Genomic DNA, 12,956 nt, shown 5'->3' with positions numbered 1-12,956 from the left:
TCACACGCTCCCTGGTCATGGCCAGCCCGTCAGAGCAGGACCAGGCTGCAGAGCCAGCCAGACAGGGTCCAGTGTCAGCTAATTAGTGCCATTCATGAAGCGTTAGTCTCAATCTCCCCCTGCAACCTGCCACCAAAGGCTGGGAGGTCACCCATGGGAAGGGGGGATAAAGTAGGACCTACCTGAAGTGTCTGCAGTGAGAGTCAGGCAGGGGTTAGGATGGAGTGAGCTCCCGCCTGGTGTCGAATCACTGCCAATCTGGAGAAGGATGAAAGGCAGCGGGAGCAGGACGCTGATTTATATCGGTGACAAGGGAGGAAGCAGCACGGGAGGGGTGGGGAGTGGAGGCACATGGTGTGAGCCAGTGGGGCGGGGAGGCAGATACCATTTAACTGGTGGCAGTCCAGCTAGCGCTTGCCGCAGCCCGCCTCCAGGCCCCACCCCCAAGCCTCAGGCCCCTTGGGCCCAGTCGGGTTGGGAAGAACTGACATCCAGCCTGGGATCCTGCGCTCACCTGTCCAGCTAGCTTCACCCATGGCTGCAGACTCCGTCAAGTGAAAGCCCAAGGATAGCCCCTGTGGACAGGGACAGGGCACCTGCCAGCCCGGGGTGGGGACTTCACGGGGTTAGGACTGCATGTCAGCAGGGACAGGCTGTTGGGACCAAGTGCCTTGGCTGGGAGAGCTGGGGAATAAGATCATTTAAGAGGCAGTGTGGTCTAGTGGGTAGAGCACTGGACTGGGAGCCAGGAGATCTGCTCTGCCCATGGCCTACTGGGTAACTAGGATCAAGTCACGTCCCAGCCCTACACCTCAGTTTCCTCTCCTGCCCTGTTTCTGGCTGGTCTGTTTAGACTATAAGCTCTTTGGGGCAGTGGCTGTCTCACAGGATGGCTGTACAGCACCCAGCACGGGGGAAGCAGGGGATGGGATGGGACTGATCTCAGATGGGTCCTGGAGGTGCTGCCGGTCTGCCGCCTGCTCCTCTCCTCTCCTCTCCTTTGGGGGTCCTGAGGGAAGTGAGTTAAGATTTGCCGCCCTGCTCTATCCGTATCACGCAGCAGGCATGTGGTTAAACAAAACTCCCGACCAGCGAGACTTGGAAACCACGGCTGCAAATGCTGCCCGACTACAAAGCCTCGGGCAAAATCAGGGCAGGAGGTTTTGATCAGCTACCAGGGGTTGGCTCCAGGTGATCAGTGCGGGGTTAAACAAAGGAGCCGGTCCTGTCCCGGGGAGCACGCTGATCTGAGCTGCGGGCTGAGAGCAGAGGGAGAAAAGGAGGAGAAAAAACATGTGTTGCTCAGCAACCAGTGATGGAGAGAGGCAGGTCAAGATGGGGTCATTTTGGGGAGGAAAATGTGGGTTTGGGTTAAAGGAAGAGGGAGCATTTCTGAGAATCAGATCTGGGGGGTGGGGGAGAAGGAGGTGGGTTTGTTAACTGAGCAATCAAAGGGCAGCTCAGCCCACAGGATCCTCGATTAGTGCCTGTTAGAAACCGCCACTGCAGGGTGGGGGGATAGCAGTGCAATGAGACCAGGTTTGTCCCAGAGTTTGCTCCACCCCCCAGTATTTGGGGCCTTGCCGGGTTATTTCCAACTGCATTTCCTTGGTGCAGTCCTGTTTAATTACTGAATTCTCCCAACACAGTCCTGTGCCCCTGCAACAAGAGGAACAATCAGCAGCTGACTGTTTCCTTGCTCAGAAATCCCGAAGCGTGAATCTCCAGCCAGTCCTGTGCCCCAAGGAGCTCAGCTCCTCATGGCCATGCTCACAATTCCTGCCCTTCCTGTCTGCTGCCTTTCTGCCTTGTAGCCTATAGGATTAACCCGCTTGCTTGCATACATATATCTTTTCTTATAGTTTAAGTATATGGTTTATTGTGATAGGTTTATAGATTTATATTAAAGTAAGTTCGGCTGTAATTCAAGGGACCTACAGGCCATATCCTGTATGTTGAGCTAAGGCAAAGTTAGCATATCTATGTCTGGTACCTTTCACCCAGATAGCAAAGTCAACACACACACATGTCTGGGACCTTTCACCTAGATAAATAGATAATGGTAGAATGGCATAGGGGGGGTTCCAAGTCTGTACCCTCAAACTTAACAGGTACACCACAAGGAAAGAACCGAAAGAACCGGGAAACAAAAATAACATATGTGTGTATATTCTAATGTCATTAATATGTATGTACATGTCATCAATACGTACAAGCATACTAGCCTATGGAGTAAGTGTACCCTAACATTTTTGTGGGTAAGAAATGAAGTTTGTGCATAAAAGGAGGGTTCAAATACCTGTGCCCTATAAAAGAGGGCCTTGCGAGAGAGGCTCTACTTGTTTTTGTTAGAACTTTCTAAGTTCCAAGGGGCTAGGCAAAGCTTAGTTTCCTTAAGATTTTGTTCTTAGTTTTGTTTATTAGGTTTTAATTTTAAGTTTAAGCGTATGTCTACACTACGAAATTAGGTCGAATTTATAGAAGCCGGTTTTATAGAAATCGGTTTTATACAGTCGATTGTGTGTGTCCCCACATAAAATGCTCTAAGTGCATTAAGTCGGCGGACCGCGTCCACAGTACCGAGGCTAGCGTCGACTTCCGGAGCGTTGCACTGTGGGTAGCTATCCCACAGTTCCCGCAGTCTCCGCCGCCCATTGGAATTCTGGGTTGAGATCCCAATGGCTGATGATGCAAAAACAGTGTCGCGGGGGGTTCTGGGTACATGTCAGGCCCCTCCCCCTCCGTCAGAGCAACGGCAGACAATCGATTCGCGCCTTTTTACCTGGGTTACCTGTGCAGACGACATACCACGGCAAGCATGGAGCCCGCTCAGCTCAGCTCACCATCACCATATGTCATCTGGGTGCCGGCAGACGTGGTACTGCATTGCTACACAGCAGCAGCTAATTGCCTTTTGGCAGTAGATGGTGCAGTATGACTGGTACCCGTCATCGGCTATCTTGGTGCTGGCAGATGTGGGGCTGCATTGCTACACAGTAGCAGCTCCTTGCCTTTTGGCAGTGGATGGTGTATTACGACTGGTATCCGTCATTGTAATATTCCTCAGTGAGTTCAATCAGAGGCACCTGGGCAGACATGTTTTGTCTCCTGGAGACTCAGTCCTGCCGGCAGTCCTATTGAACCGTCTTGAGGATGATGGCTAGCAATCGTAGTACAGTATCTTCTGCCAAGCACCGAGAAGATGCCGATGGCTATCAGTCTGCTGCCAGCTTAAGATGTAAAAAATAGATGGACCAGATTTGTTCTGTATTCATTTGCTTCCCCCGCCCTCCGTGAAATCAACGGCCTGCTAAAGCCAGGGATTTGAGTTCAATCTTTGGGGGGGCCATTCTGTGTGACAGTTGTTTGTGTTTCTCCCTGATGCACAGCCACCTTTGTTGATTTTAATTCCCTGTACCTGTAAGCCATGTCGTCACTCGCCCCTCCCTCCCTCCGTCAGACAATAGTTTTGCGCCTTTTTTCAGCCCAGACGCCATAGCACTGGAATCATGGAGCCTGCTCAGATCACCGCGGCAATTATGAGCACTATGAACACCACGCGCATTGTCCTGGAGTATATGCAGAGCCAGGACATGCCAAAGCAAAACCAGGCGAGGAGGCGATTGCAGCGTGGCGACGCGAGTGATGAGGAAATTGACATGGACATAGACCTCTCACAAAGTACAGGCCCCAGCAATGTGCAAATCATGGTGTTACTGGGGCAGGTTCATGCTGTGGAACGCCGATTCTGGGCCCGGGAAACAAGCACAGACTGGTGGGACCGCGTCGTGTTGCAGGTGTGGGACGATTCCCAGTGGCTGCGAAACTTTCGCATGCGTAAGGGCACTTTCATGGAACTTTGTGACTTGCTTTCCCCTGCCCTGAAGCGCCAGAATACCAGGATGAGAGCAGCCCTCACAGTTGAGAAGTGAGTGGCGATAGCCCTGTGGAAGCTTGCAACGCCAGACAGCTACCGGTCAGTCGGAAATCAATTTGGAGTGGGCAAATCTACTGTGGGGGCTGCTGTGATCCAAGTAGCCAACGCAATCAAAGACCTGCTGATATCAAGGGTAGTGACTCTGGGAAACGTGCAGGTCACAGTGGATGGCTTTGCTGCAATGGGATTCGCAAACTGTGGTGGGGCGATAGACGGAACCCATATCCCTATCTTGTCACCGGAGCACCAAGCCACCGAGTACATAAACCGCAAGGGGTACTTTTCAATGCTGCTGCAAGCCCTGGTGGATCACAAGGGACGTTTCACTAACATCAACGTGGGATGGCCGGGAAAGGTACATGATGCTCGCTTCTTCAGGAACTCTGGTCTGTTTCAAAAGCTGGAGGAAGGGACTTTCTTCCCGGACCAGAAAATAACCTTTGGGGATGTTGAAATGCCTATCGTTATCCTTGGGGACCCAGCCTACCCCTTAATGCCACGGCTCATGAAGCCGTACACAGGCAGCCTGGACAGTGATCAGTACCTGTTCAAATATAGGCTGAGCAAGTGCTGAATGGTGGTGGAATGTGCACTGGTGCAGTTTACTGACTCGGATAGACCTCAGCGAAGCCAATATTCCAATTGTTATTGCTGCTTGCTGTGCGTTCCACAATATCTGTGAGAGTAAGGGGGAGACATTTATGGCGGGGTGGGAGGTTGAGGCAAATCGCCTGGCCGCTGATTACGCGCAGCGGCACAGGGCACATCAGAGAAGCTTTGAAAACCAGTTTTGTGACTGGCCAGGCTACGGTGTGAAACTTCTGTTTGTTTCTCCTTGATGAACTCTCCGCCCCCTCCCCCGGTTCACTCTACTTCCCTGTAAACTAACTACCCGCCCCTCCCCCCCTTCGAGCACCGCTTGCAGAGGCAATAAAGTCATTGTTACTTCACATTCATGCATTCTTTATTAATTCATCACACAACTAGGGGGATAACTGCCAAGGTAGCCTAGGAGGGGTGGGGGAGGAGGGAAGGAAAAGGACACACTGCACTTTAAAACTTTAACACTTATTGAAGGCCAGCCTTCTGATGCTCGGGCAATCATCTGGGGTGGAGTGACTGGGTGGCCAGAGGCCCCCCCACCGTGTTCTTGGGCGTCTGGGTGAGGAGGCTATGGAACTTGGGGAGGAGGGCTGTTGGTTACACAGGGGCTGTAGCGGCAGTCTCTGCTCCTGCTGCCTTTCCTGCAGCTCAACCATACGCTGGAGCATTTCAGTTTGATGGTCCCGCAGCCAGAGCGTCGACTCTTGCCTTCTGTCAGCAAGCTGACACCACCTATCCTCTTCAGCCCGCCACTTGCTCTGTTCATCCCGCGATTCAGCCCGCCACCTCTCCTCTCATTCATATTGTGCTTTTTTGCACTCTGACACTGACTGCCTCCACGCATTCTGCTGTGCTCTGTCAGCATGGGAGGACATCTGGAGCTCCGAGAACATATCATCCCGAGTCCACCGTTTTCTCCTTCTAATCTTCACTAGCCTCTGCGAAGGAGAAACATTTGCAGCTGGTGGAGGAGAAGGGAGAGGTGGTTAAAAAAGACACATTTTAGAGAACAATGGGTACACTCTTTCACGTTAAATTTTGCTGTTCACATTACACAGCACATGTGCTTTCGTTACAAGGTCGCATTTTTCCTCTTATATTGAGGGCCTGTCGATTTGGTGGGAGAGATCACTCACGCAGTGCCAGGCAACAGAATTCGGCTTGCAAGCAGCCATGGTAAGCCACAGTCTTTTGGCTTTTTTAACCTTCATAACATGTGGGAATGGTTTCAAACAGCAGTGCCCTCATTTCCCATACCAAGGACCTGTTGGGTTGGCCATTTAAAATGGGTTTGCAATGTAAAAGGAGGGGCTGTGGTTTCCGGGTTAACATGCAGCACAAACCCAACAACCCCCCCCCCAATTCTCTGGGATGATCACTTCACCCCTCCCCCCCACCGCGTGGCTAACAGCGGGGAACATTTCTGTTCAGCAGAGCAGGAACGGGCACCTCTGAATGTCCCCTTAATAAAATCACCCCATTTCAACCAGGTGACCGTGAATGATATCACTCTCCTGAGGATAACAAAGAGAGATAAGGAATGGATGTTGTCTGCATGCCAGGAAACACCGGGACCATACGCTGCCATGCTTTGTTATGCAATGATTCCAGACTACGTGCTACTGGCCTGGCGTGGTAAAGTGTCCTACCATGGCGGACGGATAAGGCAGCCCTCCCCAGAAACCTTTTGCAAAGGCTTTGGGAGTACATGAAGGAGAGCTTTTTGGAGATGTCCCTGGAGGATTTCCGCTCCATCCCCATACACGTTAACAGACTTTTCCAGTAGCTGTACTGGCCGCGATTGCCAGGGCAAATTAATCATTAATCATTAAACACGCTTGCGTTTAAACCATGTGTAATATTTACAAAGGTACACTTACCAGAGGTCCCTTGTGTGCCCTCAGGGTCTGGGAGCACGCCTTGGGTGAGTTCGGGGGTTACTGGTTCCAGGTCCAGGGTGATAAACATATCCTGGCTGTTGGGGAAACCGGTTTCTCCGCTTCCTTGCTGTGAGCTATCTTCATTCTCTTCATCATCATCATCTTCCGCATACCCCGAACCCGCTTCCCTGTTGCGTGATTCTCCAATGATGGAATCAAAGCACACGGTTGTGGTAGTGGTGGCTGCACTCCCTAGCATGGCATGCAGCTCCGCATAGAAGCGGCATGTTTGTGGCTCTGCCCCAGACCTTCCATTTGCCTCTCTGGCTTTGCGGTAGGCTTGCCTTAGCTCCTTAATTTTCACGCGGCACTGCTGTGCGTCCCTGTTATGGCCTCTGTCCTTCATGGCCTTTGAGACTTTTTCTTATATTTTGCCATTTCGTTTACTGCTTCGGAGTTCGTCCAGCACTGATTCATCTCCCCATATGGCGAGCAGATCCCGTACCTCCCGTTCTGTCCATGCTGGCGCTTTTTTGCGATCCTGGGACTCCATCATGGTTACCTGTGCTGATGAGCTCTGCGTGGTCACCTGTGCTCTCCACGCTGAGCAAACAGGAAATGAAATTGAAAAGTTCGTGGGGCTTTTCCTGTCTACCTGGTCAGTGCATCTGAGTTGAGAGCGCTGTCCAGAGCGGTCACAATGAAGCACTGTGAGATAGCTCCCGGAGGCCAATAACGTCGAATTCTGTCCACACTACCCCAAATCCGACCCGCAAAGGCCGATTTTAGCACTAATCCCCTCGTCGGAGGTGGAGTAAAGAAACCGGTTTAAAGGGCCCTTTAAGTTGAAAAAAAGGGCTTCGTCGTTTGGACGTGTCCAGGCTTAATTTGATTTAATGCTGCTAAAGTCGACCTAAACTCGTAGTGTAGACCAGGCCTAAGTTAGTTAAGTAAACTCTTAAGTTAGCTTCGATAGTTCTTAGCTCTAGCTTCTTCTAAGCTTTGCACCTCTCACTCAAGAATTAAGGAACCTGAACCTCCAGAGGCAAGGCTGGTCCTGTGTCTCTCACCACCAGGTTATCAAGAAAGGGTCTGAGTATATTAATCAAAGCTTTGTAGCATATAATACCATAATACCATATGTATCTTTTAAATAACAGTAATACAATTGTAACTTTGTAACTCTGATTATTTTATCATTTAATTACTATGTCATTTATCTCAATGAAAAGTCTTTAAGACTATATCTGTCTCAGTGTGAGCTTCCTGTCATGCCTCTGAAGGTCCTTTGTAAATTCTGTGAAGCCTGATTCGGGACAAGAACCTTATTATCTTCTGATCAAACAGATTGGCGAGCCTAAAACCCATACTATCCAAATTAATATTATTAATCTCCTAATCAGGCAAGAGACTTGTGAGGCAGCCAGGAGACTCGAGGAGTGTGTGACAGGGATTTTCAGGGATTCCAGGCATGTTTAGATCCCTGAGAATCTCACCTGAGGCTTTAGTAAAGAGTTAGAGTTAGAGAGCAAGATTGTGTGTCTTACTCACTCACTCTTAAGAAGACAGGAACCTGATTTCTTGTGACTTCTTGGCAGTGTTCCCACTATTTCCTGTTATGTACTGTGGTTTGACTTAGAGTTTTAGCTTACAGGTTTTAAATTTAATCTTACAAGATAAAGATTAATAGTGTTATTATTTAAAGTGATCCGCGGGTTTAAGGGGCTTTGTTAAAGGTTGAAGTTATAACGAATGGTACCGATGAGATATTAGCAGTAGCATCAGGCCCGATGACCCACACTAGTGGTGGCGGGGGACTTGATAGATCTATGTATTAATTGCCACCAAGAGGGCGCAGTAACTCAGAACTTGTACGGTTTGAGCTAACTTATTTCAGTCCCCTCAACTCTCCCAGGCTGCACCTCTGATCCACCTGCCTCAGTTTCCCCCAGCTGTTTGGCAGGTCCCGACAGAGGAAAGAGACCTCTCGAACAGCTCACTCCATCCTAACCCCTGCCTGGCTCTTGCTGCAGACCTACTTTATCCCCCAGATACAGGAAGCAGGAGAGGAAGCATGTTGCTGGCAGAAGTGAGTGGATGCCAGCTTAAAATTGCTGGACGGCTATAAATCAGACCATGGTCGGCTTTTGGAAAGAATCAAAAAGTTGGAAAAGATAGAAGATGTGTTAGAGGAAGACAAAGAATCGGTTCCCATCCCTATTGGCATGGTGGAACCAATGGAAATAGAGAAACCTGCAGGGCCAATTACTAGAAGTAGGGCAAAAAAGTTAGTTCAGACTAAGGTTATGTCTACACTACGAAATTAGGTCGATTTAATAGAAGTCGATTTTTAGAAATCGATTTGATACAGTCGATTGTGTGTGTCCCCACTAAGCGCATTAAGTCGGCGGTGTGCGTCCACAGTACCGAGGCTAGCGTCGACTTTTGGAGCGTTGCACTGTGGTAGCTATCTCACAGTTCCTGCAGTCTCCACCGCCCATTGAAATTCTGGGTTGAGCTCCCAATGCCTGATGGGGAAAAACATTGTCACGGGTACATGTCGTCAGGCCCCCGTCCTTCCCTCCCTCCGTGAAAGCAATGGCAAAAAATCGTTTCTCGCCTTTTTTCCTGGGTTACCAGTGCAGATGACATACCACAGCAAGCATGGAGCCCGCTCAGCTCACTGTCACCGTATGTCTCCTGGGTGCTGCTGGCAGACGCGGTACTGCAGTGCTACACAGCAGCATCCTCTTGCCTTGCCTTGCCGACGGCAGACTATGCAATATGACTGCTAGCCGTCGTCGTCGTCCCGAGGGTGCTGCTGGCTGACCTCGGTTAGGTTGGTTGGGGCATCTGGGCAGACATGGGTGCTCCTGGCCGGCCTCGGTGAGGTCAGTCGGGGGTGCCTGGACAAAAATGGGAATGACTCCAGGTCATTCTCTTCTTTAAGTTTCGTCTAATGGAGATTCAGTCCTGCCTGGAATATCATGCCAGCTGGAGGCTTCTGCCTCAGGCTGCTCTCCCAGCCAGCAGCACCGTGCAGTCGCACCTACCCCAGCCTACCCCTTGCTCCCATGGCTCATGAAATCTGGACAGTAGTAAGGAGCAGTTCAACTATAGGCTGAGCAAGTGCATAATGGTGGTAGAATGTGCCTTTGGACATTTAAAAGCTCGCTGGTGCAGTTTACTGACTCGGTTAGACCTCAGCGAAACCAATATTCCCATAGTTATTACTGCTTCCTATGTGCTCCACAATATCTGTGAGCATGGGCGGCGAGTTATATTCTTTTGTAGTGCTCGGGCTCCAGGAATATTCAGGGCCGGGGGCCCTGCTCCACCAATATTTGGAGCTGGGTCTCTCCCTCGGCCCTGCCTGGAGTGGGCCCAGGACCCCACCTGCCACCCCCCCGCACATCCCCCCTTCTACACTGTGTGCTTCCCGCAGCGAATCCGCACAGGCGGGGCTCCTGGTGTTGGGATTTTGTGGTTCCCAATGAGTCAGATGCTGGGCAGAATCAAGGGACTTCAATGCGATCCGATTCAATTGAATTCGATGCGATTTGATTCAATTCAACAAGGCTTTATTCAATGTGCACAAAGGGAGAGCCCCTCGTACAAAAATCAGGCAGAGTCCCTCCAGCAAGGAGCCCCTCCCATTGTTATTCTATAGCACATGGCACTTACATAACAAGTTACATAACACAAACCTCTAACCAATCAGATTTAACCTTTCCATATATGGATTTGTTCATCACATGCTTATACTTCTCCACTCCACATGTTGAGCTCACCCCCCTCCCCTTGGCCTTCTCTAGAATGTTCCTAGGGTGGTGAGCCACAGCATGCTTCCCTATGCATAAGCACTCTGCAAACCACATTTTATCCAAAATGAACACAAGCATACCCTTCAGCTCCCCCATTTGGTTTTGGGGCTAAGAACAATTCTTAGACCCCACTAACACCACTTCCTTGTATTTATTAGGAGCAATAATTAACTTTATCAACACTTAATTACAATTTTAGTAACAAAATTAAAAAATTTGCATAATGATATCTACAATAAAAATAATAATAAAAAGTCCCCATACCCATTGCGAGAACACAACCCAAATCCATCCCCATGGAATCTTTGTTTCCACAATAGCAAACCCTTCTATCCACTGAATCACTGTAATTGCCCTACCACTTCTTTCAATATTTTTTAAAACACTTAACACAATAGGAAGAATAAGATGATTAAGCAAGGCTTGCCTGCCAGAGTTAATCACCCAAATCCACACCAGTCAGTGGAGTCCTTCCTCACTGCTATATCATCCATTAAATCAAACATTACATGTACCATTAAGTCAGGTCTCAACATTTGAGATAAGGCTTGTCCTGACTTCAGGTTTCCCATACACAAAACCCATCCTCCCAGGATGGAACATTGGTCCCACGGGAAAGCTATATAGTTATCTCCGGCCCTTATTCTACACAGGTATCTGTGACATGAGAATCGGAGTGGGTGGACAGGCTGAGCCTCCAATTCAGGAGCCCAACCCACAGGAATTAACACCCCTCCAAGGATGGAATGACCATCCCAACATGCCCCTCTTATCAATAGGGACCACTCCCCTGCCACCATCCAAGGTGAAGACATTCAGTCTTTGAGAACTGCAGCTCTCACCCAACATGGCACCTGTGACATGAGCGAGTCTCCTATCAGGGCTGCAACTTTCATGTTGAACACCAGGATGATACCATGCCAGGATGATAACACAATTTTTTCACACGCCTAGACCAATGCTTGCTTATACATTTTAGTAGTTTTTAATAGATGGCTGAGTACAACAGTGAGGACCTAACCAACTGTGTTGCTGAGTTAAGGTAATATCTAACTTGATTAGACATGAGCCCCACTCTTACCACAATAAACTGTCATCCCTGCTACTAACAAATTTTCAACCCAGTCCTTATTATTAGATTTGATAGCTTGAGTAATGGCATTTACAACTGATCCAGTGGCTCCTCCCCAGGTGATTACATTAATACAACACTGAAAGCCACTGCAACATTAAGGTGAGACCTTTAAAAAAACTCTTAAGTCTCAGAAACCACTCAAAACAATTAGTAGACCACAAAAATTCCTACATCAATTTTAAACTAGGAATATCAAATGAAAATTTTTAACAATATTAAGAATGGCTTTCCAGGAGTCCATAGAGTAAACAGGGATTATTGTGCCCCATGTTGAGTCTCACCCTTGTATACTTTTACTCGTGACAGGTGCACCCAAACTGGAATTGCAGCGACCCGGGCTGCTGAAGGCATTACCAAGAGAACCATGTGGGCCCAGTCCAGGCTGGTTCAAAGATTCGTTTTCTATAGGCTTTCACCACCACCTGATCACCGGCCTGCACCTCACACATGTCCTCTTTGCCGGCCTTTGGGTCTGGTTCAGTTCGGGGGTCCTGTGAGACGCACAGAGATAAGAATTTGCAATATTCAGCAAGCTGGTCACCCATGACATACAATTCCCCCCCTCCAATGCACAGATTTCCTGGCGTCAGGGCCGGCTCTAGGATTTTTGCCGCCCAAAGCAAAAACAATTTTGGCCGCCCCCCCCGACTTTAATTACCCCACCCCCGGCCCCGCCTCAACTCCGCCCCTTCCCCAAATCCCCAGCCCTGCCTCCTCCCCCCAGGCTCTAAAGCCTAGGAGGGAGGGGGAGAAGCGGCGTCCGCGCCGCGGCCACTTGGAGTCTCCCCCTCCCTCCCAGGTTTGAGAGCCTGGGAGGGAGGGGGAGACTCCGAGTGGCCGCGGCGCGGGCGCCGCTGCTCCTCCTCCCTCCCAGGCTCCCAAGCCTGGGAGGGAGGGGGAGCAGCGGCACGCTAAACGGCCGCTCGGGATCTCCCCCTCCCTCCCAGGTTTGAGAGCCTGGGAGGGAGGGCGAGTAGCGGCGCGCGAATCAGCTGTTTCGTGCGCCGTGGCAGCAGCAGCGGAGGTGAGCTAGGGCGGCCGGGGCACATTTTTAGGTGCGGCATTCTGGCGCCGGCCATGCCGCCCCTAAAAATGTGCCGCCCCAAGCACCAGCTTGTTTTGCTGGTGCCTAGAGCCGGCCCTGCCTGGCGTCCTCATTGCCTGCCCTGTCAGCATTTCAAATAAGGGAGATAAGGGATGTGGATTAGTAGGACTGGCTCTCATAGACATGAGAACCACTCGTAGGTTGGTGACCCAGTCTTTCCCTATAAAATTGGTACCTTGGTCACTATCAATGAAGCATGGAAGTCCCCATCGGGGAATTATTTCAGTCATCAGTATTTCAGCTATATCAGATGCAGTGGCCTTGGCCACTGGGAAAGCTTCTACCCACTTAGTAAAGTGATCCATGATCACCAGAACATATTCTTTCCCTCTGCACCTTGGTAGGGGCCCAATCAAATCTATTTGTAACTGCGTGAAGGGCTGTGTTGGTCTTGGCTGATGTCACATTCTCATTTTCACTGTGGGAGCAGAATTATATTGAGCACACGTTACACACCTCCTCACATAATCAT

This window comes from Emys orbicularis, chromosome 4, assembly GCF_028017835.1.
Source record: "Emys orbicularis isolate rEmyOrb1 chromosome 4, rEmyOrb1.hap1, whole genome shotgun sequence".
NCBI lineage: Eukaryota > Metazoa > Chordata > Testudines > Emydidae > Emys > Emys orbicularis.
This window is presented reverse-complemented; position numbering follows the sequence as displayed.